Consider the following 7,550-nt stretch of genomic DNA (forward strand, 5'->3'; position numbering starts at 1 on the left):
TTGACACTTAAGAACGTTGATACTTGGGACTTTGATTCCTCTTGGTGTGAAGCTTGCATCTTGCAATTACTTGGGTAGAGAATGTGTTTCACTTAAAATTCACTCAAGAGAAAATAATCAAATAACGAACCATATTTGAGAGAGGATAACTTTTTTTTTTTTTTTAATCTTCGAGAAATAAGAAAGAATAAAACTTAAAACATGGCAGGAATGACATCTTCTTGAATCTTTGTTTTGTTCTCCTAAATGTATATAAAAAAAATAAAAAATAAAAATCTTATATATTTTTAGATATAATTTAAGTACCTATTTAATAAAACTTCATCCAAACTTCTACTCATAAATTTAATTATTATTTGTATACAATTGTTAATATGTAAGAAAATACACGTACAAAATGTTTATACTATTGGTAATACACTAGTCTCGGTTGTTTGACTAAAACAATGCAACCATTGTCCAAACTAAAGAATTTGATTTGAGGCTATCTCCTAATAAAGTGAGGCTCAATTAGACCTTGTTGTAAGATTCGACCATATCAATTTGAATAGCGTTCTCCAACTATAAATATTGAACTCTAAAGTATTCACGAGCAAAGTAAGTTTGTTGAATCTATCTATAAAAGTGTTACAAAGTGAGTCGTGGAGAAGATTTGCCTTAAAATCTAGTTCCAATTAAGGATGTCAATGATGAAGAAGTGCAAGCTGTTGGAAGGTTTGCCATGGAAAATTTCAGAGGTGGTAGATATAATTTAATTAACAAGCGTGTGGTGAATGGTCTTTTCAGTCCCATATAGGCTTTGACCCCAAATTTTATAGTATTGTGATAGAAGCTATAAATGACAATAATATAAATTGGTCAGATATTGCAATTGTGAAGAAGTTTCGTCATATGCATCAGACGCTACCGTCATCCTATAAGCTCTTATCTTTTGAGGAATTCATCAAATTCCCTCTTCACAAGTAGCAGTATAACTACTAGATTGCTTTCTATACTTACAATAAGTCCTCTCTCTATATGTGCTTGTGGGACATTACTCTCTTTTATCTATAAAAATGGCATAGCCATAATGATATAATAATCATTATATAAGTATCTTTCCTTTCTCTATATGTGCTTGTGGGACATTACTCTCTTTTATCTATAAAAATGGCATAGCCATAATGATATAATAATCCTTATATAAGTATCTTTTCTTTTTCTCTCATACCCACGGATACATAACATGTTAAATTAACTCATACTTAAAAAAATAATTTCTCTTTTGGAGATGCGGGGTATCGATCCCCGTACCTCTCGCATGCTAAGCGAGCGCTCTACCATCTGAGCTACATCCCCACAATTTTTGCATCACAAAATCCTAAATTTCCCATCATCAATAATAGTGAAAATGAAGAAATATTGCTACCCAACATGTCATGAATAAGGAAAAATTAAAAAGAAATAATATATTTAATAATAGTTAGTCTTATTTTTTGGAGGTGCGGGGTATCGATCCCCGTACCGCTCGCATGCAAAGCGAGCACTCAACAATCTGAACTACATCCCCATGATTTTTACATCATAAACCCTAAATGTCCCATCATCAATAATAGTGAAAATAAAAAAAATATCAAAATATTATTAACAAATAGTTTGGTTTGGTGATGCGGGGGCATCCATAAGTGTGAAAATGAAAAAATATAATAACAAATTAAATACTTTCTTTTGGAGATGCGGGTTATCAATCCCTGTACAACTCGCATGCAAAGCGAGCGCTCTACCATCTAAGCTACATCTCCACAATTTTTACGTCACAAAACCCCAAACGTCTCGTCATGAATAATAGTGAGAATGAAAAATATCGCTACTCATTATGTCATAAACAAGGAAATATTGAATAGAAATAAAATAGTAATAACGAATAGTTTCTTTTGGAGATGCGAGGTATCGATCCCCGTATCTCTCGCATGCTACAATCCCACGATTTTACATCAAAAAACTCTAAACTTCCCGTCATCAATGATATTGAAATGAAAAACTATCCCCGCTCATTATGTCATTAATAAGGAAAAATTTAAATTAATAAGGAAAAATTTAAAAGAACTAATATATTTAGTAATCGTTTCCTTTGTTGATGCATGGTATTGATCCCAATACTTCTCACATGGGATGCAAACGCTCTACATCTAAGCTATATCTTCAAGATTCTTGCGTCACAAAATCCTAAACATCTCGTCATCAATAATAGTGAAAATAAAAAAATAACGCTATTCATTATGTCATAAATAAGAAAAAATTGAATAGAAATAAAATAGTAATAACGAATAGTTTCTTTAGGAGATATGGGGTATCGATCCGATCCCCGTACCTCTTGCATGCTAAGCAAGCAATCTACCATCTAAGCTACATTCCCACAATACTTATATCAAAAAACCCTAAATGTCCCGTCATGAATTCTAGTGAAAATGAAAAAATATCTCCACTAATTATGTCATAAATAAGGAAAGGTTGAATAGAAGTAAAATATTAATAACAAATAGTTTCTTTTGAAAATGCGGGATATCCCTTTACCTCAAACATGCTAAATCTCTAACATATAGCTCTACCATCTAAGCTACATCCCCACAATTCTTACATCATAAGACCCTAAATTACCCATCATCAATAATAGTGAAAATGAAGAAAATATAGAGATGCAAGGTATTGATCCCCATACCTCTCGCATGCAAAGCGAGTGCTTTACCATCTAAGCTATATCCCCACAATTATTATGTTACAAAGTCCTAAACATCTCGACATCAGTAATAGTGAAAAATGAAAAACTAACCCAGCTCATTATGTCCTAAATAAGAAAAAATTGAAAAGAAATAATATATTTAGTAATCGATTCAATTGAGATGCAAGGTATTGAAGGTATTGATCCCCGTACTTTCCACATGGGAAATTAACACTCTACCATTTGAACTACATCCCTACGATTCTTACATCAGAAAACCCTAAACGTCCCTTCATCAATAATTGTGAAAATGAAAAAGTATCTCTGCATATTATGTCATAAATAAGAAAATATTGAATAGAAATAAAATATTAATAATAAATAGTTTCTTTTGGAGATGCGAGGTATTGATCCTCGTACCTCTCATATGCTAAGTCGTACCTCTCTTATGCTAAGCGAAGCTACATCCCCACAATTCTTGCATCACAAAACCCTAAATTTTTCATCATCAATAATAGTGAAAATGAAGAAATATCGCTACTCAACCTGTCATGAATAAGGAAAAATTGAAAAGAAATAATTTTCAATAATATATTTAATAATAGATAGTTTTATTTTGGAGATACGTGTGGTATCTATCCCCGTACCACTCGCATGCAAAGCAAGCGGTCTACCATTTAAGCTACATCCCCACGATTCTCACGTCACAAAATCCTAAACGTCTCGTCATCAATAATAGTGACATGAAAAACCATCCCTGCTCATTATGTCGTAAATAAGAAAAAATTGAAAAGAAATAATATATTTAGTGATCGATTCATTTGGAGATGCAAGATATCGATCTCCGTACTTTCCACATCAGAAGCGAGCGCTCTACCATCTGAGCTACATCTCCACGATTCTTAAATTAAAAAATCATAAACCTCCCATCATCAGTAATTGTGAAAATGAAAAATATCTCCGCTCATTATTTCATAGAGTAATTCTCGTTGCACAGGGCGAGACCTCTAATCCATGAAATTTTTGTACTAGAAATGAAGAAACTGGAGATGGTCCCCAAACATCTGTATGGACCATTTCCAATTGCACTTTCTTTGGTTCCCTGGCAGCGTCAACCAGATTAACCCTACGGCATGACAATCCTTGAGCTTCCACTCCTCCGTGGTCATGGTATCCAGCTTCACACCCAAAATGGGTTCCTGAATATCTTTTTCGTACAGATAATCTTCAATCTGCATCTTCTAGAAACTGATATCGAATCCATCAAACTTTTCAATTTTAGTCTTTTAACTTTCCATCTTCACAGATCGTGGTGAATCTCTCCTCGCTCTGATACCAGTTATTAGAATCACACAACAACGCACACACTTGATCTAAATGAACACAAAGAACATGATAGAGAAAATGTAAGAAGAAATATTGACTAATGATTTTGTATTAATGACTTCTGTTATGCAAAGAGGGGATATGGAGAATGAGAAATGTACATTTAGGAAGCACTGACTAATGGGTATACATATGATTTCAGTTTATTATATATAGCTTCACTATATGTAACCGCCTACTATATATAATTATTTAGTATATATATCTCTATCAAATTTTTACTATAAATAGTCAGCCTTCATATCCAACATTCTAGAGCCCAAATAATTAGGGATTGACATCCTCCTAGAACACAAAGTCATTTACATGCCCCTAGCAAAATGCCTAGTAGTAATGTAATCTAACCCAAGGATCATTCAGACAAACATCCATCAACCAAGCGGGGTGAAAATGATGACGATAGTACAGTTGAGAAAGAATCTTAGCCATGATGAATCTACACTTGCTGCCATTGTTGTATTTGAAAAGGGGGAGCTTAAGTGTGCCAACCTCAACAAAAACTTTATTGCCACTACATGAACACCACGACCCAAAACAAGAAGGTCAGATATTGGGTTTTAACCCCACCAAGAGAGATAAATCACAAGATTAGTTTTATGTCCCCTACCACAAATAGATGTCATGCGGCTGAGCCTGAGCTAGTTGAATTCTACAAATAGCAAAATGGCATGTTCACAGTCGGGTTTATTTGACCTCTAAAGGCTCTTGTCACTAATCACTCAAATGCTTGGCAAAGACACCAAGTCAACACCACGACTGAAGAAGGGAGACAAAATAAACCACTAAAGCAACACATGTTCACCCAAAAATAACATCCAGACGGATGAAGAGAAGGGTCGACCACGATAATTTCAAAGCAACTTTGAGTTCAAAGCAACAAGAACCAAAGACTGCTTTGAAATTATCGTGGTCGACCCTTCTCTTCATCCGTCAGTGACTTGAAACGTTATTATTCTGACCAAGAAAACATCAAGTAACAGCAGGTGGTATGACGTCATGCAAAGAAGAAATTGTTTCAAGCGAAGAAAGTAGGAAAGACACCAACAGAGAAGACTTGAAGAGTTAACAAACCGATAAGTGATTTTCAATAGCTCCTAGTAGGTTGGAAAAGACTCCTCAATACTAAGATCATCTAGAAGCGCGTCGCGAGACCTAAAGTCAGCCTCATTCTACAACGTTGAGTTTATGAAGAGCCGGTTGAGAGAGATATTGACAAATTGTGTAAGGACAGATGTCGCGGTCATGATTGGCCGAGACATGTTTCCTGTGGCTGCATGTTAGATGTCTCAGCTATTCTTGTAAACGATTTGTGGTTCATGGTGGCATGCTCATTCCAAACATGTTTTACTTGGTTTCATCTTAGATAGGTCTTTATTATTATTGTTTTGCCAATACGGGGTGTATAATTAGTTCTCAAAATCATATCTACACCCATCAGGACTAAAATGTCCCAAAATGTACTATAGGAGAACGTGACCAGTTGTTGTTTCTTCACTTTTAGCTTATAACATTGCTTTATTTGAAATTGTTTTTAACGTATTTCCTCGCTCAAGTTTTCTAAAATATTTCTTCTAAACGTGATTCGAGCATACACTGCTATTGTTCGTTTAGTCTAAATTTTGCATGGTTGACTTGTTCATTGGATTAGAACAAATGTCACATAATCATTGTCTCACTACTGCAAGTCTCACTACTGCAAGAGTGCGATTGTGACACTTGTCTTCCGTTCAGTTGTGGGCCGCATCTTCTGACTAGTTACGTGAGTTTGGCCTGGAGCATACGTGTAGGTTGAAAAAGAAATGGTTGGATGTGGACTGTAAATAAGGGTTGGGCCACGGAAGGTTTATTTTTTTTACCACATATGGACTTTGGGCTAATGAGTCTTAAATTTGGGTTCGTTTGAAAATTTTTTGTTCGTTTTTTAGTTCAAACGAACCCAAATTAAACCTACTAGTTTCTTCTTTCTTGCACGACACACTCCTATTCTCTATTCTGCCTCTTTTTGCTCTCTGAAACTTCTTTAAAGGCTATTGTTCACCGATTATTTGGGAGCATCTTCCTTAAAAGAATTGTGACCACAGATGACCTATGTAGAAAATTTGTACCCCCTTTTCTAAAACCTTTAGCGGACAACATACCCAAAACAGATGCGCTGACTAGACTGCGCTACACCTCGTCTCAACCCCCCCTCCCCTCGGAGCATATGGATCCACCCAATCGATGAACACTTAAACCAAACTCGCTCATCCTTTTTGGCACAGGGACTCGAGAACCAATCCGAGTAATCAACAGTGGGGAGACCCCTTAAAGCAACAAGCGAGAATGGCTAGGTTGATAGCAGGGTTAAATAAAAGGCAAGTATTAAAAGACGTATCGCATAACCATCCCTGTAAGCAGCTTCATTCTTTCTTGATCTATGAACCGACTTTATGAAAAAAATCAGTCTTTCGGCTGAAAGTGTGACTGTTGGGTATGGATAAGCAGGACCTCTTGGTTCAGGAGAAACCGAAGATGTTGGGTAAGAAAGCTAAGCAGACAAGTACAGGACGGACAAAATGCACATACAAATTGATTGACATGATCCCTCTCCCTCTCTCTTTGGCTAGTTGGCTAGTTGCACGATAAGCGGGAAAGCATACCACGTAGGGAAAGAAAGGCTGCTCGATCTCCTTTAAGGCCAACTCTCAACAACGAGCTCACCAGGTAATGCTATAAGTTCAATAGAAGTCCAAGGTTTCGTCTACTACAGACCAGAAAGCTCTTAGAGGAGCTAACATGAAATGAGAAATACATTCGATTACGGCAACTAATAGATAGCGAACTTTTTGGTAGAAACTGAATGATCCCTTGGCTCGGGCAAGGAAAAGGTAGTCGTACTCCTACCTTTTCCGTCGGACGATAGGAAAGTTTGAGCTGAAAGATTGAATCACACCTGATTAGAAAGGCGGGCTTAGCAGGTTTCTCCAAACGTATAAATAAAAAGAGGAAGCAACCGGTTCTAAAGAGGATACCGATACGCATACATTCTCGCATGGAATAACCTAGCTGAACCGGATCAAGGGTTCTAACCTAGTCCGACGGACCTTCTTTGGCTGGCCCCCGCCCCTTGTAACAAGGTCAATGCGTACGTGCTTTTTTCTTTCTTTTAGAGAGATAGCTTACCAGCTCTTTCGGCTCATAGCAGCAGTATGAAAAGCAGAATTCTCATCTTGAGTCGAGTCCACATTGCCATACGAATTGACATCGGCCAAACCAAGAGCTCCTATTTTTTCTTTAATGAAAGCGGATCTAACAGTTTCGATAAAACCAACATCTTTTAAAGACGGAGTCGCTCTGCCTTGATCACCGTGGACATATGCAGCTCCCGCTTTACCTTTGCCTACCGTGAATAGGAAAGTTCCCTCACGATAGGCTCTCCCAGCTCCCGAACGTCTTTCTATCAATCGAGAGAGGTATAGAATAGTAC

The 7,550-nt window shown here is 36.6% G+C and overlaps 1 non-coding gene across 1 annotated transcript; it reads right to left on the minus strand.

Moving 5' to 3' along the window:
• Window positions 1–1,265: 1,265 nt before the first annotated feature.
• TRNAA-AGC (transfer RNA alanine (anticodon AGC)) lies at window positions 1,266–1,338 on the minus strand. Its single transcript has one exon. It is a non-coding gene; the product is annotated as a tRNA-Ala (tRNA).
• Window positions 1,339–7,550: the final 6,212 nt, after the last annotated feature.

Source organism: Cucurbita pepo, chromosome 10 (assembly GCF_057944985.1).
Source record: "Cucurbita pepo subsp. pepo isolate OVF chromosome 10, ASM5794498v1, whole genome shotgun sequence".
In the NCBI taxonomy this organism is placed as follows: domain Eukaryota; kingdom Viridiplantae; phylum Streptophyta; class Magnoliopsida; order Cucurbitales; family Cucurbitaceae; genus Cucurbita; species Cucurbita pepo.